This window comes from Enhydra lutris, unplaced genomic scaffold, assembly GCF_002288905.1.
Source record: "Enhydra lutris kenyoni isolate GAN:26980312 unplaced genomic scaffold, ASM228890v2 scaffoldscaffold28, whole genome shotgun sequence".
NCBI lineage: Eukaryota > Metazoa > Chordata > Mammalia > Carnivora > Mustelidae > Enhydra > Enhydra lutris.
Window position 1 is genome coordinate 13,100,526 of NW_019154112.1, and position 23,029 is coordinate 13,123,554.

The following is a 23,029-nucleotide window of genomic DNA, read 5'->3' on the forward strand; positions in this document are numbered from 1 at the left end:
GATATCTATGTATTCTTAAAGTAACTCTCCCACAAAATACTTAGTAAAAATTCAAAGCTAGTAACGTTACAAGGTAAAAATCTTGTATATATCATCTTAATCAAATGATAAAAGTTAACATCACCAATAATGGACATACCTACAATTTTTGTTTTATAGAATTTTTAGAAATTTTTTTGCTCTAAAAGGTATTATTTAGGCAAACGTGACTAAGACCTGTAGAATAATAACTTTTGTAAACTATTATTTATTGATTTTGGTTAAGTGCTGTATTAGTTTAGCAAATACATAGTGAAGTATCTAGGAGTAAAAGGGTACCATGTGTACAATTTACTCTCAAATGACTTAGGAAAATGAAAAAACATGTGCAGTTATGCAGATTAGAGATAAAGTAAATATACTAAAATAGTTACAATCGGGGCATCCAGATAAATGTTATGTGGGAATTATTTGATTTTAAACTTATGTGAGTGTATCTGAAATTATTTGAAAAAAAAACCAAAAGGAGTAAAATACATTTTGTTAGTTTTCTAGGACTGCCATTACAAACTATCAGAGGTTGCATGGCTTAAACGACAAAAATTTTCTCACAGTCATGGAGACTAGATGTTCAAGGTCAAGGAGTTGGCAGAAATTTTTTCTTCTGTGTCTTCTCTCATTGGCCTATAGATAGCCATTTCTTCTTGTTTTCACGTAGTTTTTCCTCTATGTGTATCTGTGTCTTAATTCCCTCTTCTTATAAAGATACCTCTCATATTAGAATAAGGCCCACACTGTTGACCTCATTTTAACTAAATTACTTCCTTAATGACCTATCTTTAAATACAGTCACATTCTGAAGTACTGAAAGTTAGGACTCCAACATATTAATGTGGGGAGGAAACAGGAAAGCATGGTAAGCTTTCAAAATTAATTAAAAATATTTCATGGCCAATTGATACTAAATGTCCTCCTTGAAATCAATCTTACATAATTAAAAAATTTGCATTAGAAAAAGTTTTTTAATTATCAATAGGATTAATTATTTATACATTGCATTGACTTGCATTACTGTTTTTTTTTTTTTTTAAGATTTAATTTCTTTATTTGACACAGAGAGTGAGAGATCATAAGCAGGCAGAGAGGCAGGCTGACAGAGAGGGGAAGCAGACTCCCCACTGAGCAGAGAGACTGATGCAGGCCCAGGATCCATCCCAGGACCCTGAGATCATGACCTGAGCTGAAGGCAGAGGCCCAACCCACTGACCCACCCAGGTTCCCCTGCATTACTGTTTTGAATAAAATTTCTCTAACATTTACCAGTATGTTATTATATACTTCTGTGTATGTGTGTATTCCTTTATTTTGGTTTAAAAAATAACTTATTCTTCCTTTGTTAGTGAGCATTTAAAACTGAAGATCAGTTAAAGACTTGTTGGATTGTAGGAGGTGGGAAAGAAGCAATGTGTATAAAATTATTTTTCATAATTAAAAGTTAAATTTAGAGACCATTACAAGAATCTTTTTGGAAAAATGATTAATTCTGAAGTCTGGAAATAGAATACATAGTTTTCTTACCTGACATAAACATGAAATTTTCTCTAGTAATTAGTTTTCATTAGACCCTGTCTTCTTAATACTTTTTGAAGTATTTTTCTCTAGTACTAGCACTGTTTCCCTAGTACAAACTCCTCTGCTCTCTCACCTAAATTTTGGCAGTGCCATTCTGAGACTGTACTCTTATCACTAGGATTACTCTCTTCCAAATCCAAGGAAGTTACCAGGTGGCTTAATACCATTTACTGGCTTCTGCAAAAGCCTAGAATAATGTGGTTTACAAAGTCCTTGCATAATTATGTGCATACTTAACCTTTCCTGATTTCTTTCACCAGTTGTCCCCACATAGTATGTTATGCCAATTCCAACACCTCTTCTCTACCTTTTTCCTTTTCCCTCCTTGCCACCTTCTATCTTTCTTTCTCCCTCTCTTTTCCTCTTCTCCCATCTCCCTCAGTCCCCCACCCCAACACACTCTGCTAGGTCCCGTGTGTTTTCTTTTCTTTTTTTTTAATATTTTATTTATTTCACAGACAGAGTTCACAAGTCAGAAATCACAAGGGGGCAGAGAGGCAGGCAGAGAGAGAGGAGGAAGCAAGCTCCCTGCTGAGCAGAGAGCGGGATGTGGGGCTCCATCCCAAGACCCTGAGATCATGACCTGAGCCGAAGGCAGAGGCTTTAACCCACTGAGCCACCCAGGTGCCCTTCCCATGTGTTTTCTAATTTTTTTTTTTAATTTCTTTTCAGTGTAACAGAATTCATTGTTTATGCACCGTACCCAGTGCTCCATGCAATACGTGCCCTCCATAATACCCACCACCTGGCTCCCCCAACCTCCCACCCCCACCCCTTCAAAACCCTCGTGTTTTCTAATTTTAGCTTATATATCTTGTGGGAATTTTTATGGACCTCTGAAATCTGGTCAGTGACTCATTTTTGATCACATAGCATCTTTTCTTTATTGTATTTTTGGAATAAAAATTAAGCTATTATACACACACCATGAACTTCAGCATTTTAAAATGTACAAGTCAGTGACTTTTTTTCAGTGACTTTTAGTATATTCAGTTTAGTATATTCATTTTAGTATATTGCTCACCCAAAAAGAATTTCCACATCCATTAGGAATCACTCCTCATTCTTCTCTTCCTTCTGCACTTGACAACCAGTAATCTACTTTCTGTCTCTATTGCCTATTCTGGATATTGTGCATAAATACAATCCTACAACACATCGTCTTTTTGTATCTGGCTTCTTTCATAGCATAATGTTTTGAAGATTTATTTATGTTGTAGTATGTTTTAATACATCATTCCCTTTTATGACCAAATAATACTCTAACATATGAAAACACATTTACCCACTTACACATTTTGTTACCCACTCATCATATAAAATTTCACTTTTTTATTATTTTAAATAATGCTATGAACATTTGTGTACAAGTTTTTGTGTGGAAATAGGTTTTCAACTTTCTTGTTTAAATAATAGAATTGCTAGATCATGTAGTAATTCTATGTTTAACTTTTCTTTTTTAAAGATTTTATTCATTTATCGGACAGACAGAGATCACAAGTAGGCAGAGAAGCAGGCAGAGAGAGAGAGGAGGAAGCAGGCTCCCTGCTGAGCAGAGAGCCTGATGCGGGGCTTGATCCCAGGACCCTGGGATCACGACCTGAGCCGAAGGCAGAGGCTTTAACCCACTGAGCCACCCAGGTGCCCCTATGTTTAACTTTTGAAGAAACTCTTAAACTGCTTTCCAAAATGGCTTACTCATTTTATCATCCTGCAAGCAATGTATTAGGATTCCATTGATTCCCCATCCTCACTCACATGTTTGACCTTATTTTTGTTGATTGCCATGCTAATGGGTATGAAGCAATATCTCATTTCAGTTTTAATTTGTATTTCCTTAAAAATTAATGATATCCATAATATTTTCATTAGCTTATTTGCCAATTAGATATCTTCTTTGAAAATGTTTACTCAAATCCTTTATCCCTTTTTAAATTAGATTGTCTTTATATTGGTGAGTGGTAATAGCTCTTAATATATTCTGGATATTAGAACTTTATTAGATATATGATTTGCAAACATTTTTTCCCTCATTCTGTGATTGTCCACTTCTTGATAGTCTTTTTTTTTTCTTTTATAGTGCCTTTTGAAGGATACATAATTTTACATAATCCAATTCACCTTTTTTTTTTTTTTTTGGTGCTTTTGCTTTTGATGCTATATCTAAGAAACTATTGCCTAATTCAAGGTAACAATGAATTATAAAATTTATGTTTTATTCTAAGAGTTTTAAAGTTTGTCTTTTATACTTCTTTGATTCACTTTGAGTTAATTTTTATAAATGATGTGAGCTAAGGGTCTGACTTCACTGTTTGCACGTGGATATCCAGTTTTCTCAGCACTACTTTGTTGAAGACTTTTTCCCACCAGATTGTCTTGGTACTTTTGTTGAAAATTATCTCATAGACCCCTCTTTCATATCCTTTATCTCACTTTGTTAGTTTTTTCAGACTGCTCTTACAAAGTAGCAGATATCAGGTGGTTTAAACAATGGAAATTTATTTTTTCACAGTTTTGGAGGCTAGAAGTCCCAGATCAATGTCTAGCAGTGTTACTTTCTAGTAAGGACTCTCTTCTTGGCTTGTAGATGGCCACTTTCTCACTGTGTCTTCACATAACAGAAATAGATAACTTGCTCTGTTCTGTCTTTTCTTAGAAGGACACTAATCCTATTGGATCAGGGCCATATCCTTATGACCTAATTTAACCTTAATTAGGTCATCTCTAAAAACAGTCCCTTTGGGGGTTGGACTTCAGCATATAATTTTTTTTTTTAAGATTTTATTTACTTGACAGAGAGAGATCACAAGTAGGCAGAGAGGCAGGCAGAAAGAGGGGGAATCAGGCTCTCCCACAAGCAGACAGCCCGATGTGGGGCTCTAGCCCAGGACCCTGAGGTCATGATCTGAGCCAAAGGCAGAGGCTTAACCGACTGAGCCACCCAGGTGCCCCATTCGGCATATAAATTTTAAGAGAAAAATAACATTCAATCTGTAATGCATATCAATATTGAATTTTGTTTGATGAATTGCAAACTATCCTACAACTAGTAAAGTGTCAGGTATATAATGGCTTTTAAGTAAATACTTTTTGAATTCATGAATAATAACTTCAAATTATAGTGAAGAAAACTGATGAACATATTTGAAACATGTTTAAGGTATGCTTTCTTTTTTATGTTACAATAGATACAAGACAGATTAAAGAACACCTTAGTTAGCTGAGAATGTCCCATTATGGTCATGGATAAGTAGTAAAAAGATTTTCACAATGCTCTCTCTATCACCTATTTCACTTCATTTTAAAACATTTCAGATTTCAGAGAACCTATGTGAAGATTTTTTTAATGTTGAATTGAATCTCTCTGACCCTTTGGGTATTTAAAAAAATATAGGTTACCAAAGTAGGACAAAGCTGAAGAAATTCTTGAGATCTATTAGCCATGCAATATCTTAAGTAAATGAATATTTTCTATGAGTTTATATTTTTGTGTTAATATTGCATAAAACCATATGTTGCATGCATTGGAATAGGCCATAAATATATTTCATAAATAAGAGTTCTACCTTTCTATCAAATTATTTATATGTTGCTTTTGATTAGTCGGAGGTAGAGAGACAGATTATAACTAGATAATCAGAAATGGATATGAGATTTGGGCTGAAAGTATGTCCCTTTTAGGTATGGTTGCTACTACTTATACTTTTAATAAAATGGATATCCAAAGTATACATTCGGTAGTTCATTTATTTATTCAATCAATCAACATATGTTTGTTGAATGCCCATCTATTCCAGATACAGAGGACATATGGATTGATAAGACAAAATTCCTCTCTTCAAGGAGCTGACAGTCTAAAGCAAGACACAAAAGGTAAAAAGAAAAAGATACAAATGCATGTAGTGAGTTTTGTGTTTCTGAACTGTGTACTTACTGGGGGGGTTATTATGTAATTAATTACATATATTTACTAGGTTTTTGTGGATATGGGGAAGCTTTTAAGGTGAATAAGAACTTATCCTGCTAACTAGGGAGAAGTGGTTTTCCTAGTCAGAAGCAACGACCCGCAGACATAAAGAGAATATCAGGCAAAAAGAACTGTGAGTAATTTAGCTTAGAGAGAGCACTGGATAAATAAGAAGAAATGAAACTAGCAAGATCTGCAAAGCACAGGTCATGAAGGAGAGAGTGTTCAATCCCTTCTCTGTGGGATACTCAAAGCACTACAGGATTTTTAAACAGAATGATAATCAACATTTCATTTTAGAGAAATCACTAGGCAATGCAGTGTCATGAGGACAAGACAAGAAGCAGAATTACCAGCAGCCCACAAAAGAAGCAGAATTAAGAATTAAGAATTAAGCAGAATGTCTCCAAAATGATATAATTATAAGCACTCAGTGACTGAATGTGTCCAGAACACATTCTGTGTCCAGGACACAAAATGGTGTCCAGAACAGACTGCTTGGGAGACTAGGTCTGGAGTTACATTATCACTTTTCTGGGTTCCAGAAACTTTTGTTTGCATGGGCCGCTTCCCTGAGGGGGTGGAGGTTAAAAAATTTGTTTTAGGACTATGTTGGCTTAGATAATATGTTAATATTACCTATTAAAACAGTTTTGGGGCACCTGGGTGCCTCAGTCAGTTAAACGTTTGCCTTCAGCTCTGGTCATGATCCTGGGGTCCTGGGATCAAGTCCCGCATTGGGCTCCCTGCTCAGCAGGGAGCCTGCTTCTCCCTGTACCCCCTGCTCCTGCTTGCTCACTTATACTCTCTCTCACTATTTCTCTCACTCCTACAAATAAATAAACAAACTCTTAAAAACAACAACAATAACAGCAACAAAAACCACTTTCCTCAACCTAAAAGTTCATAGCTTTCTTCAGATCTTTAAAATACTATGGGCCCTAGGCATTGTGCCTATTGTCATTTTGGATAAGTCAGGCCTGATTGGGATAGATGGTGACATAGATCATAAAGGATAAGGGGGAAAAACAAGCAAACAAACAGGCTTAAGGGAGAAAATGGTAAGCTAAGTTTGGAACATCATTGGTTTGGTGGGTCTTGTGAACACTAAGTTGAAAAAAGTTCAATAAATCAAAGTCTATGAGGAATGTTTAAATTGAAAGTAAATACTATATGCAGGGTAACTAAAGCTGTGGTTCAAATGAGCTAATCTATGGGTAATATTTAGGGTGAAGAGATAGTAGGTATTGGGATGTGCTTGAGAAAATACAAATATTTAAGGAGCTAATGATGTGGGACAAGACAGAGAAGGTACAACCAGAGAGAGAGGGGACTATGATGGTCACACTAAGAGATTGGCAGAAGTAGAAAAATCAGGAAGAAATGATTAAATAGTATATAAATGAAGAGAGACCACTGTGTTAAATATTGTATCTATCAAATAAAGGACAGAAAATATACCCTTGGGTTAGGCACATCATTTGTCATCTTTGACAGAGTATTTTTCATGAAAAGTGTACAGATATCGCATTGCAGATTTGTTGAAAGATACGTGGGACATTAAGAGGTAATGTCAGTAATATAGACTAGAATTTCCCATGTAACATCAAGATAAAAAGCTTCTGGACAGCAAAGGAAGCAGTCAATGAAACTAAAAGGCAACCTACAGAATGGGAGAAGATATTTGCAAATGGCATATTAAATAAAGGGCTGGTATCCAAGATAAATGGCCAACAAACACATGAAAAAATACTCCACGTCACTTGGGATTAGGGAAATACAAATCAAAATCACAATGAGATGCCACCTCATACCAGTCAGAATGGCCAAAATTAACAAGACAGGAAACAACAAATGTTGGTGAGGATTTGGAGAAAGGGGAACCCTCTTACATTGTTGGTAGGAATGCAAGCTGGTGCAGCCACTCTGGAAAATAGTATGGAGGTTCCTCAAAAAGTTGAAAATAGAGCTATATTGTTATAGAGTATGCTTATGTGACACCAATCCAAAGGTTGCTTAGTCAGTGCTTCTTAAAATTTAACATGCTTATGGAGTACCTGAAGATCCTATTGAATGCAGATTCTGATTCAGTAGGTCTGGAATATAGCCTATGGTTCTAAAAAATACCTAGCAATGCTCATGCTCCTGGACCATGAATTGCTATATTAACATTTTCGACTATTATACCCTCTCTTCTCTGAGACCTTGGTCTATCAATTATATCTTCCCTGTCTTCTACAGTTTCAAGTTATTTCTCTACACTAGATGCTTAAACTATGCAAATATGTTTTTAAAATGAAAGCCAAAGCAAACAATCGAATCTCTCAACCCTTATGATGTTCTATTTATCACACAAGTCCTTTATCTCTCTCTCTCACACACACACACACACACACACACACACACACACACACACTGGAATATTACTTAGCCATCAGAAGGATGAATACTTACCATTTACATCTACAGAACTGGAGGGTATTGTGCTGAGCAAAATGTCAATCAAAGACAACTATCATATGGTTTCACTCATATGTGGAATTAAAGAAACAGGGCAGAGGATCATAGGGGAAGGGAGGGAAATCTGAATGAGAAGTCATCAGAGAGGAAGAAAAACATGAGACATGCTTAACTAGGAAGCAAACTGAGGGTTTCTGGAAGGGAGGTGGGTGGATGGGGCAATTGGGTGATGGGCATGAAGGAGGGCATGTGATGTGATGAGCACTGGATGTTATACACAACTGATGAATATTGAAAACTACATCTGAAGCTAATGATATACTATATGTTGGTTAATTGAATTTAATTAAAAAAGGCAAGGACTTGTGTGATAAATAGAACATCATAAGGGTTGAGAGGTTGGATCATTTTCTTTGGCTTTCATTTAAAAACATTTGCATAGTTTAAACATCTAGTGTAGAGAAATAACTTGAAACTGTAGAAGACAGGGAAGATATAATTGATAGACCAAGGTCTCAGAGGAGAAGAGAGGGTACAATAGTCGAAAATGTTAATATAGCAATTCGTGGTCCAGGAGCATGAACATTGCTAGGTAATTTTTAGAACTATAGGCTACATTCCAGACCTACTGAATCAGAATCTGCATTCAACAGGATCTTCAGGTCTTCATAAGCATGTTAAATTTTAAGAAGCTCTGACTAAACAACCCTTGGATTGGTGTCACATAAGCAGATAGATTTTTTTTTTTCCCTCCTTGAGACTGGAGGTAAGGAAATGGTGCATGCAGGTAATAAATTTGCAGTTGGTTAAATAGGAGAGGTCAATACTGATTACTTCAACTTTCAGGAGTAGAAGGCAAGGTCTTCTAATAGAGAAAAGGCTGGGATAAGCACAGATTAGGAATATTAGGAAATTTTTAGAATTAATCTTGGAATATTATGGGGAATGAGAAAATACTTAGAGATTCAGAAAGACTACTGATAAATATTAAGATACTTTAGTACTAGGCAATATACATTTTTCACCAGTAGGTCTGAACAGTCTATGTTTAGAAAGAGAGAATTCAGAAATTATGTTATAATGAGCTAAGTTTAGAAAAAAGATAAGTCACTAATAATAGTGAGACTGCTGGTTAGAACTAAAAAGTACTTTCAATAATGTGTCTTTAGTTGGGTGTGTAACTAATATATTGGAATACCAGTGAAGTTGAAAGATTAATAAACATCAAGAAGAGATAGTATTCAAGAATACAGAGATTGATTACACTGAAGAACCCATTTATAGGCAAGATAGCATGAATGCATATAGGTATTTAGGATCATAATCCAAAAATGGTATGTTAGGGTTTAAAGTTTTAGATGTGGATGAGTCTGGGATTTGCACTCTCTGGAGAACGAATCGTTAAATAAAGGTTAAAACTGTGGGAGGAAAAACGTTCAAGCAATTGTTGTCTAAGATGTTGGGTGGTCCTTTACATAGATTCTGAAGCACCATTTATCTTCCTTCCACCAAAGCTCTCAGACTGCCATGACAGTAGAGGTGAGGACTATAAGACCAATGCCATGGTCCCGCTGAGAAAGAAGCAGTAAATGTAGGTAAAGTAATTAAGCATAAACACCAAATGTGGTAGTGGAAAGCATCACTTGCAGATTAAAAATTAAAGGTTTAAAATAGGTACAGAAATACATGTTTCATGTCTAGAACCTTAAATATACGGAGAATGAGAGTTGCCTTCCACACAGAGAACTGCAGGAAGGACATGTTTCATTTTAGCCATTGGGTTTGAAGAATTCTATAAAAACTTTGAGGATAGGTATGAATTAATACAGAGAAGACTAGAAGGCAAGTATACAGAGGCAAGATAAAAGTACTCCTCTGTTTTAAAGGACTTTTTCAGGTGGGAAAAATAGAGAAAATTATTCCTCTGAGGACATCTACTTGGTGCAGTCAACAATGGCTCCCTCGTAATTTAGAGAAAGCTGATATAAGTAAAGAGCTAGAAGACACTTCCAAGGCCTCAAGTCCAATTTTCATTGCCCTTCCTCCCAAAAAGTCTTCCTAGCTAATGTGGAGGGGTGGCATGAGGAGGAGGTGTATTTGGAAATATTCTCTCTTGATGCCAGAGACTCTGGTATTGAGAAGCAGTACCATTGATCCTGGTTGAACATTTATAGCACTGTACCATCTCTTTCAAAGCTAGAATAATTTAAAAAAATAATGGTGCTTGGATTGTTGAGTCTCTACTTCATTCAGTACGCTAACCTCCCTTCATCATATTTGTATATAATTTCTGAAAACATCTGGATCCTGTAATGGACTGAAGTCTAGATTATATGCACAGTTATAAATTAATCATCTCTGTATACTCTTTTCCAGCTTTATATAATAGCTTTATATAATAGCTATTCAATAAGTTTTTGTTTTCTAAATCAGTAAATCTCTGTTGTTTTGTGTCCCAATACCTTGCAGTCTCAGGGAGCAGAATAATACTCTTTGAGGAATCACTTGACATTCTTTCAGTAGCTAGGATATAATGCCTAGGAATCTGATCATGGGATTGATATTAAAAACTTTGCAAAAGTGAATGGCATATATTTGAACCAAATTCCAAGTAGCTAGGGTATCTCTAAGATTGAATGTGGATAAATTAAATGTACCAACCCATTAAAAATTGGGAGTTACAATATGTTGTTACCTGCCCCTCAATGTTTCAGAACTATCATTCTGCTATGGGAAATTCAGTAAAATCAATAATTCAATAATCAATCTTATTCAATAAAATCAATTCAATAAAAATACATAAGCCGAGGTTTACATATTACATAGGGAGTATTATGTTAACTTATGCTTTATGTTAAGATTATGGTTTTTATCATGATTGACTAGGTTATGGCTATGTTTATTTTCATTTTTTATATTAGCCTTGCTTTTCCTGTAAAATGTGCCTGTATAAAATTTTTTTTTTTTAAGAGTCTCCATTTTCCCTCGTACTTGTCAGGAATGCATTTTATTGCAAATAACAGAAAACCAACTAACACATATGGATTTATTTTTCTCTCTTAATCATATGTCTGATGATAAGCAGACCAGAGCTGGTGTACTGGCTAAATGATGCCATCAGGAATGAGTGTCTCTTCAATATTTCTGTGTGCCATTTATTGATATGGTTTTCCTTGAAGTTTAAAAATTGCTCTTGTGCTTATTTATTTATGCTGGAAAGAGAAGAAATAGTGGAGGGCAATAGAGGCATTTCTGCCAGCCTTCTCTCTAAGAAGGCTTCCTGGAAGCTCTACCCAGCAATTCCAGTTATTACTGCCCTGGCCAAAACTGGGTTATGTAGAATTGTAAATAGGGGTTGATTAATCCAATCCCAGGGTCTACTATTACCTTTAAACATTAACCGGTATGTCTGTGTAACAGTCTTTCCTGAGGTATGTCCGTCTTGGACTCAAACACCATGTTTGATATCATGCATTTAGATTTATCTGTATCTTCTACTCAATGATATGCTAATAAAAATAACAATAGATCATATTTATTGGACATTTACTCAGAGTAATGTTGTGCATAATACTCTCATTCAGTCTTAATTCTATTTAGTATCAATGAAGAACCGGGTCTTGTGTTGAGTAAATCATCTGAAGTTAAAGTTTCTTCATTTTTCAGGGAATGGGTGTTAAGCGTGTATCTATCCTATTTTCTTCTGTTTCTTTTCTTGTTTTGTTTTTTCTTTGGGGAAGATATTTCAGTTAAAGATTATTACAGCATTGTATTTCTTAAAGTGCATTTTAAGTGCTCTTAAAAGTGATATACATTAAAAACAAGTTACACTGTTAAATAATATTGAAAAATGTTATATGAAACAAAGTTTAAAATATATATATATTTGATTATGATTTGTTTTCTCAGCTGAATAATAAGCTTTCTGTAAGTGGTGGTGCATCTGTGTTGCACATGCTTATAAACCAAGGGTCTAGTACGATGTTTGGTACAGAGAGTATAACATAATTATTTTTAGATGAATCCTAGAGCTCTTACTATGCTAATGAATGGAGGGAAAGTCTAAGAGAATGCAGGTTCAAGTTCTTGCTTACCAAAATAAACTGCATGGTTTAAAAAATTCGTTATTGGGGTGCTTGCGTGGCTAAGTGGGTTAAAGCCTCTGCCTTCGGCTCAGGTCATGATCCCAGGGTCCTGGGATCAAGCCCCACATCGGGCTCTCTGCTCAGCAGGGAGCCTGCTTCCTCCTCTCTCCTCTCTCTCTGAGGAGAGGGGGGCACCTGGGTGGCTCCAGGATCCTCCTGGATCTAGATTTCTGTTTACTTTTCTAGACTTGGACACTTTTAGCTATTATTTCTTCAAATAAATTTTCTGTTCCCTTCTCTCTCATCTCCTTCTGTTCCCTGAAATCTTTTGTTTGGGAACTCTGCAGTCAGACCAGATATCTGTCCCCAACCCACTGCTGGGGCCATAGTCAGACTGGTATGTCTGGTTATCATTCCCTCTCCTCTGGGCAGGAGTCACTTTGGAGTGATGGTGGCCCCTGTGCTGCTTGCACACTCCCTGGCTCGTGACACCACTTTGCATGGGCTCCAACTCAGGGCGTATTGGAGGGGGTAGGGCTGTAGGAGAACATAGGAACAGAGGCATGGTGTTAGCAAGAATTGTATGGGTCTGCTTTGGGAGGGAACATGGAGTAGAGGCCTGGATGGAGGGGTTGGATCATCAGGAAAATGCAGGGGTAGGGTGTGCGGTCTAAAATTAGGTAAGGAATATGGGGTGCCTGGGTGGCTCAGTGGGTTAAAGCCTCTGCCTTCGGCTCAGGTCATGATCTCAGGGTCCTGGGATCGAGCCCCACATCAGGCTCTCCGCTCAGCAGGGAGCCTGCTCCCCCCGCCCCCTGCCTGCCTCTCTGCCTACTTGTGATCTCTGTCTGTCAAATAAATAAATAAAATCTTTAAAAAAATAATAAAAAATAAAAAAAGTTCATTATCAAAAATAAGAATATAGGTCACTCTTGACTTTACCTCCCCTTCACAAAAAGAGCAACTACAATTATCTATGGAAAAGCACTACTGAGAGAATCCTTAAACACAGGGATGAGGCTGAAGTAGGCTCTTGCACCACAGAGACCAAGAGAGATTGCATTAGGAAAGTAAAAGGAAGACCCGTAGAGTGACTCTATTGCCCCTCACTCACGCTGGCACAGCAAATCATAAAGAGGTTTCCTCTGAGTCTATAGTTGTTTCAGGGGGGAAAGAGAGACTAGAATGACATCCATTCCCACCCTACAGTGTTATGGACTGTTTTGTGGGAGCCCCTATCCTAGTCTTGCCCCATGGGGGTTGTGGGGGAACTTTTGGGGCTCAACCACTGGGAATCTGATTGTGACAGAAAAGGGAGGGAAACACAACAAAGACCACTGGATCTTGGCAGACCAGGTTCCTATGTGCAGAGCCCAAAATAGTCATAACCAGCAGCTCTGCACATCTGCAGAACCAAGTCAGTGGTCCTCTCTGACCAGGGAACTCAGCAAGGTACAAGTGTGCTTCATTTGAGTCCTTGAGGAGTTTTGCTGGTCCTGGAGACTATTCTGCCTGCACCCAGGCCAAAGAGCTGAATTATAGCTCCACCCACTGTGTAGTAAGGCAGCTCATGACCTCTTCCAACTAAAAAGGCTCTTTAGGAAAATTTGGGCATTTCCTAAAGTGGGTCATCCCTGAAGATGCCCAGGACGAGAGCTGAGTCATGGTTCTACCTATTGCAGAGCAGGATTCCCAGCCCTAACTGACAGGGAGGGCTAATAAGAACGCCTTGAAGCTGCTGCGTAGTCTTGAAATGCTTGAGATGAAAAGTGGGTGGGTAAAGCTGATTGTTACCAGATCAAAACCAGGGGCTTTGTTAGGCCAAAAAACTTAGGGCATGGGTTGATTTGAGTTAAAACCACAGAGTTTTAATGGCCTTGAAGAGGTTTCTTCCACTGAGCCCAGGGAGAGAAAATAATTCATAACCTGACTTATTGCTGAATACTGTCTATAGCCCATTTGATCAGGTAAATTTAAAAGAATGTATAGGAAGCTGAGTAGCTTTTCAAATAGCCCTATTTGCAGTAGCATTTGACTAGAAAGCATATCCTGTGTCTTTTTCTGTACGCAGACAAAAACTGGTAGCCTCAGCTGGCCAGGGTATTCAGTGCATGCTCTTACCCTATTCTGTTTGCTAAACAATGAGGCATGCAGGCCCTTGGTCCTGTCCTGCTGCACATCAGATCAGAGAAGCTAATTTATAATTACCTACTACTTAGTACAGTACCCAGTTCTGGTTGTCTAAAAAACTGAGAGAATGCAAATAACCATGAAGTCCATTATACAGTTTCACTTGGGCATGGAACTAAGACAGCAGTCCTATCCAGCTGTTATCAGACAGTGGCACACTCCCTATCCTCAACCTCAGAGCTCAAACAGTTGCTTTACTTAACATAGACCCTAATAGCAGTTTCTGCCTGCCCAAGGATGTGCCAGGAGACACATCCAGAAACCCAGATTGAGCTGACTGGTGAAAAACAGTGTCTACCAAAGTAAACTTGTAGAGTCTAGAAGAGAAGGCTTACTCAAATACACAGATATCAACATAAGGCAACAAGGATTATGAAGAATCAAGTAAATATAATACCATTAAATGAAACTAATAAAGCTTTAATAACTGCCCCTAAAGAAATATAGATTCAAACTGTCAGACAACAAATTCAGATTAATATACTTGAAATTTAGTGAAGAATACATATACAACTAAACAAAATCAATGCATGAACAAAATGAGAAGTTCAACAAAGAAACAAATACACAACTCAAATCCTAGAGCTAAAAAATACAACTGAACTAAAGCATTCAATAGAAAACTTCATGGGGCACCAGGGTGCTTCAGTCAGTTAAGCATCTGTCTTCACCTCAGGTCATGATCCCAAGGTCTTGGGATTGAGCTTTCTGTTCTCCTTCCCCCTCTGCTCCTTCCCTCTGCTCATGCCCTTACACTCTGTTCTCTCTCTCTCTCTCTCTCACACAGTCTCTTCTCAAATAAATAAATAAAATCTTTGTAAAAAAGAATTCAACAGAGAACTTCAAAAGCAGACTCAAACATGCAGAATAAAGAATTAGCAACCTAGAAGGTAGCACACTTGAAATTATTCAGTCAGGAGAACAACAACAACAACAACAAAGACTGAGTGAAGAAAGCCTACAAGATGTATAGGACAATGGAAAGAAACAATATTTACATTATGGGGATTTCAGAAGAAAAGGAGAAAGAGAAAGGGATAGAAAGTATATTTAAAGTTATAATAGCTGAAAATATCCCAAAACTAGAGACAGAAACATCCAGATCTAAGAGGCCCAAAGAACCCCAAATAGGTTAAAACTAAAAAGGGCTACAACAAAACACATTATAAGCAAATTTTCAGAAGTCAAAGACAAATACAAAATTATAAAACATTAACAAAAAGGAGAAGAGTTACATACAAGGTCACCCCCCCACCCCCCACCCTCCACCTCCCACCCCCCCTGCTGCAAGACTACTGGTGAAAAACAGTGTCTACCAAAGTAAACCTGTGGAGTCTGGAAACTTACAGGAAACTTTTCAGGTTAGGAAGGAATGTTAGGACATATCTAAATATTGAAAGAAAAGAAGTATGAATCAAAAATACTATACTTGGCAAAGCTGACCTTCATAAATGAAGAAGGAATACTTTTCCAAACAAAATAAACCTGAGGAAATTCATCACCACTAGACCTGCCCTACAAGAAATGCTAAAGGGAGGTCTTTGAGTGGAAATAAAAGAATGTTAATCAATATCATAGAAACATGAAAAGGTAACATAAACCTCGCTGGTAATTATAAATATATAGACAAAGTTAGATTCTGTAATATGTACATAGTGGTGTGTAATTCACATACAACTCCAGTTTAAAAGTTAAACATAGTAAAAATAACCATAACTACAATAATCTGTTATTAGTTATAAAATATAAAAGTATGAAAGTTGAAACATCAATAATGTAAAATGGGAGGGGGAAGGAAAATTAGAAATGTAGCTCAGGGACACCTGGCTGCCTCAGTTGGTTAAGAATCTGCCTTCAGCTCAGGTCATGATTCCATGGTCCTGGGATTAAGTCCCACATTGAGCTCCCTGCTCAGCAGGGAGTTTGCTTCTCCCTCTACTCCTTCTCACCACTCATGATCACTTTCTCTCTCTTACACTTGCTCCCTCTCAAATAAAAATATGTAGCTCAGGAATCCTATTAAAATTGCTATTAGTATAAATAGGGTTTTATAATTTTGACATTTTATGTAAGCCTCATGGTAATCACATGTGAAAAACCTGTAGGGATTACACAGAATAACATACTGTTATTATGTTAAAGCATACTGATACCACAGAAGTCAAAGCACACTGATACCAAAACTCAACACACAAAAAGACAGCATGATAATAAATAATGGATCTGTAAAACAACCAGAAAAAAATTAAAAGGTAAATCCTTACTTATCAATGATTAGTTAACATAAACAGATTAAATTTCTGAAAAGATGTAAGTGGGTGAATGTATGAGAAAACAACAACAAAAAAAGCAAGGTGTAATGACATGCTGCCTAGAAGAGATTCACTTTAGCCTTAAACACATGCATAGACTAAAAATGAAGGATAGGAAAAGATATTTCAAGCACATGGTAACCCCAGAAAAGCAGAGGTAAGCAGGAGTAACTATACTTACATTAGATAGAAGAGACGTCCAACTAAAAATCATAAAAAGAGACAAAAAGATAATTATATAATGATAAAGGAATCAATCCATCCAGAAGATATGATAATTGTAAACATTCATATGAATACACAAAGCAAAAATCGAGCAAATAAAGAGAAATAAACAGCAATACAATAATAGCTGGGGACTTTAATACCCCATTCTCAACAATGGATGGGCCATCCAGATAGAATCAATAAGTGGAAGAGTAGATTTGAGTAATAGTATCGAAGAAAGGGAGTTAACAGGTATATATACAACATTCTATTAACAACAGTAGGATACACATTATTTTCAATTGCACATGGAATATTTTCTAGAATAGACCATATGTTGGGCTGCAAAACTAGTCTTAGCAAAAGAAGAATTAACACCAATATTTCTCAGTTTCCAAAAAAAAAAAAGAAGAAGAAGAGAAAACACTTCCAAGCTTATTTTACAATGCCAGTATTGTCCATACCAAAGCTAGAAAAGGACATTACCATATCCGATAAATATAGATGCAAATGTTCTTAATATAATGCTAACAAACCAAATTCTGCAGCACATCAACAGGATCATTCACTATGATCAAGTGGGATTTACACCTGGGAAGCAAGGATAGCTCAACATCTGCAAATCAATGTGATACATCAACATAATAGAATGAAAAAAAAAAGTCATGATTATCTTAGATGTAAAAAAAATAATTGACAAAATTCAGTATCTGTTTATGACAAAAGCTCTTAACAAATTAGAAAAAGAAGGGACATACTTCAGTATAATAAAGAGCATATATGATAATCCCATAGCTGCTAATCAAGCCCACCACATCCCACTCAATGGTGAAAGACTGAAAGCTTTTCCTCCAAGATTAAGAGTAAGACAAGGATGCCCACTCTCACCACCGTCATTCAACATCATACTGGGAATCCTTGTCAGAGCAATCAAGAAAGAAAAAGAAACAAAAGACATCCAAATTGAAAAGAAAGAATTAAAATTGTCTCTATTTGAATATAACAAGATCTTATGCATAGAAAATCCACCAAAAAGCTTTTGGATCTGGTCAACAAATTAGTAACATACCAAAACCACTTGCATTTCTAGACACTAACAATTAATTTTTTTTTAAGATTTTTATTTATTTATTAGTCAGAGAGAGAGAAAGGACACAAGCAGGGGGATTGCAAGCAGAGGGAGAAGCAGGTTCCCCCACTGAACAAGGAGTCAATGTAAGACTTAATCCCAGGACCCCAGGATCATGACCTGAGCTAAAGGCAGATGCCTAACCAACTGAGGCTACCCAAGTGTCCCATAGACACTAACAATGAATTATCCTAAAAAGAAATAAAGAAAATGTTCCCATTTGCAATAGCATAAAAAAAAATAAAACATTTAAGAATACATTTAACCAAAGAAATGAAAGATCTATACTTTAAAAACTGTAAGACACTGATGAAATTTAAAAAGTCCCAAATAAATGGAAAGGTATCCTGCATGCAGATTACAAGAATATTGTTAAAATATCCATACTTCCAAAAGACATCTATAGATTACTGTAATCTCTATCAGGATTACAATGGTCTTTTTTTTTTTTAACATAATTTGGAAAAAACATAAAATGTACATGGGACCACAAAAGACCTGGAAAAGCCAAAGCAATAATGAGAAAGAAGAGCAAAGTGGGAGACATCACACTGCCTGATTTCAAGGTATACCATAAAGCTATTGTAATCAAAACACTGGGGTACTAGAGTAAAAACAGACAAATGGGTTAGTGGACCAGAATTGAGACTCCAGATATGAACCCAAGCATACATAGTCAACAAATATTTGACAAGAGAGGCAAGAATACTCAATGGAGAAAAGATATTCTCTTCAATAAATGGTGCTAGAAAATGAGATATTTACGTATAAAAAATGAAACTTGACTCCTATCCTACACTACTCACAAAAATTAACTCATTATAGCTTAAAGACTTACATGTAAGACTTGAAACCATAAAATGCCTACAAGAAAACAGGGAAAAAGCTCCTTGACAAAGGGCATGGCAGTGGTTTCTGGATAAAACATCTAAAGCACAAGCAACTAAATAAAAAATAAGCAAGTGCAAGTATAGCAAACTAAAAAGCTCCTGCACAGCAAAGGAAATCATCAACAAAAGTAAAAGGCAACTGACTGAGTGAGAGAAAATTTCTGCAAGCCATACATTCAATAAGGACTTAATACCAAAGACATATAAAGAATTCTTTCAAATCAGTAGCAAAAAACCCACAAGTAACCCAATTTAAAAATGAGCAAAATATCTGAACACTTTTCCAAAGATATATAAATGGCCAATAGATACAGGAAAGATGCTCAACATCATTAGTCATTAGTGAAATGCAAATGAAACCATGAGGTATCATAATATACCAATGAGATATTACTTCATGCCTGTTGAATGTCAAGCAAAAGACAGATAAAGTAGTGCTGGTTAAGATGTGAAGAAAAAAGAGCTCTTGTGCACTGTAGCTGGAATCGAAAACTGATACATCACTGTGAAAAGCAGTGTGGAGAAGTCTCAAAAATTAAAAATAGAATTACCATATGATCCAGCAATTTCATCTCTGAGAATGTATCCAAAAGAGACAAAAAATAATAATTCAAAAAAATGTATGTACCCTCATGTTCATAGCAGCATTGTGTACAACAGTTAAAACACGGAAACCATCTACAGGTACGCTGAATGATAAAAGGATAAAGCAGTTGTGAAATACACACACAATGGAATATTACTCAGCCATAAAATATACAATGGGATGTTATTCAGCCATAAAATACAAGGAAATTCTGCCATTTGTAATAGCATGACTAGACCTTGAGGGCATTATGGTAAGTGAATTAGAGAAAGACAAATATTAGGAAATATCACTCATATGTGGAATCTAAAACAAAACTCAGAAAGATCAGAGGCAGGGATAGAAGAAGGGGAGATTGAGGAAAGTTTCTCTAAATATACAAGTTTTCAGTTATAAATATAAATAATTACTATGGATGTAATGTACATGATGATAACCATAGTTAACACCAGTATATATGTGAAAGTTGTTAAAGAGTAAATTCTGTTCTCATTAGAAGAAAAAAATATTTTTTTCTTTTTAAAAATTTTTCTTTATACAATAAAGAAAATGATGAGATTTATATGAGATGATGGATACTAACAAATTATTGCAGCAATCACATCATTATATATAAGTCAAAACATTATGCTCTGTGCCCCCTTAAACTTATACAGTGTTATAAGTCAATATATTTCAATAAAACTGGAAAAAAGTGAATTCTAAGGTTAAAAAAAGTAAAATACAAAAGTTTTTAAAAAGCAAAAAAAAAAAAAAAATTAAAAAGAGAAAAAATTATCTTTATCCAGATTGTTTTCTAAATACCCAGGTTTTTTACCTAAATACAACCATGGTTGACTAACCATTTTTAGATATCTTCATAGTGAAAGTCTGTGTGTTGCACGCATGATTTTCTTTAAGTGGAAGCATACTATATTTTCACTCTGTTGCTTGAACTTTTCATTAAACAATAGAAAGCACTCTGTATTAGTGCATAGAGAGCAATTTCATTCTTCATTTAGTAGCAACATAGTATTTCATTGTATGGCCCCAACATAATACAGCAAATTTCTATTTAGGTTGTTCTCTGAACATGAATTTACATCATTTCATGCATCTGGGGAATATATATGGGAATTTGTTGAGTCAAAGTTTATGTGAATTATAAAATTTAGTGGATTGCCCAATTATTCTCCACTGAGGTTATATGAATCTATACTCTCATCAGTAATGGATAAACATATTTCCCCTCAGCCTTGACAATATAATATATAATTAGTTTGTTTTCCATATCATACAGTTCTCATAAATTATATTTAAGCAAAGTGGTCTATTTGAGTGTTACATTCATTCTGATGATATCTGCAATGTATATTTTGGATTTATGCTTTTCTTCCCTTATTGTACAGAGGTCTTCCTGACTTTAATTGTATAATTTGTTAAATTCTTCTGTTTTCTTTATAAAGTCCTTCTATTTTATAAAGATGTGTGTGTGGGGGGTGGGGCATGTGTGATGTCTAACATATGACTTTTGATGTAAATATAATATTTTAAGTAATCATTCTAAACATGCATGTTATGTTTATGTGTTTCTCTCATTTTAGAGAGGAAGTGACAGAGGTTCAGAGATGTTTGATACCTTACTCAACAAAAGACACACAATACATAAAACCTAAAACTGATTTCAAATCTAAACTCTCTTCACTAAATAGGGCCCTTCTGATTATAATTGATGTATTAACAGTTTTACTAATGTTTTGTATTCTATTTTATTGTGTTAAATTAATTTAATAAAAGGAAAAACTTATGTATGTTTGGTCACATATACAACAGAACAAAAATATTTGCAGATATAAATATTCTCTATATCTCCATTTTTTACATTATGAGGTAAAATTGCTATAACATAAGATTCAGGTGTACCAACATTAAACTTGACATCTGTATACAGTATAAGGTGATCACAACCACAAGTCCAGTTACTGTATTTCTAATGAACCATGTTTCATTTCATTGAAATATTTATTTATGTGTTTTGAAGGAAAAGGAGGACAGTACTTTTACAAATAATCAAACTGGAGCTAGCTATCTGCAAATTATTTATCATAATAACAATTACAATGCCTTCTCTGTTAACTAAGTATCAGATATTGTAAGCACTTTATTTTAAAAAATTGCAACCTTACACAACCTTATGTGGTATGAAATATGATTGTTCCATTTTTCAGTTAAGAATCTAAAGCTTAGACAATTAAGTAACACATGTAATGATAGCAGAAGCTGGTATTTCAGCATATGCCTGATATTAAAGCCCCTACTCTTAATCACAAAGTAATAATGTGAAATTTTGTTAGTAAAACAAATTATTTCTATGTAAAACACATTTAAGGACGAGGTGAAAGTTGAGAGGGACTTGGGTATACAGAAATTATATAGATGGCTAATTTTTAGAGTAAGATCTGCCAGACAGAATGAGAATCTCAAGGAACGGAATTCAGATTTCTGCAGTTTCTTATGAACCAGTAAAAATGAAGGATTTTGAGAGGTATCTATAAATGCTGGAAAAAAAAGAGGTAATTTTTTACTAGCAAAGGAAAGAATGCAGTTCTCCAAGATTGTCCGGAGAGAACACTATAAATTCCAAGTAGAGTGTTAGAATTGAAGAGTAAATTGTGATCTCTGGTGGGAGGTAGCTAAATCTAGGGTGTTAAGGTGTTAAGTGTAAACCTGTTAAATATTGCTTTATTTTCCTTCCTTTCCTCCTTTTCTTTCTTCCTTCCTTCCTTCCTTCCTTCCTTCTTTCCTTCCTTCCTTTCCTTTCCTTTCCTTTCCTTCATTCATTTAAATTCAATTAGCCAACTTGTAGTAAACATTAGTTTCAGATGTAGTGTTCAATAATTTATCAGTTGCATATAACATCCAGTGCTCATAACATCATGTGACTTCTTTAAAAAAAATAAATTAAATTAGCCAACATATATTTAGTTTTTGGTGAAGTGTTCAATGATTCATTAGTTCCAAATAATATCCATCATCACATCACTTGCCCTTCTTAATGCCCATCACCCAAATACCCCATCCTCCTACCCACCTGCCTTTCCACAACCCTGTTTGTCTCCTGTAGGCAAGAGTCTCTCATGGATTTTCTCCTTCCCTGATGACTTCCCATTTACTTTTCCTTCCTTCCCCTATGATCCTCTGTGTTATTTCTTATATTCCACATAAGAGGGAAGCCACATGATAATTATCTTTCTCTGACTTATTTCAATTAGCATACTACCGTCCAGTTCCATCCACATTGATGCAAATGGTAATTATTCATCCTTTCTGATGGGTGAGTAATATTGTTTTAAATATAGTTAAAACTGAGAACTGACACGTTCCTAAAGTTAGAAAATTCTTAGTTTTTCAAATAGAAAAATTCAAGGTGAATGTGAGCAGTAACCAATTACTGTTGAAATTTTCTAGGGAATATATCATAGATATTTGCATTAAAAGTCATATTAAACATGATAGTCCTTTGTTAAGCTTAGCAGAGATTAGTTAAGTATATTAAAATTTACTATTTTTGTGTTTGTGTAGCAAAAGCTCATGTACAAAGCTCCACTTTTCT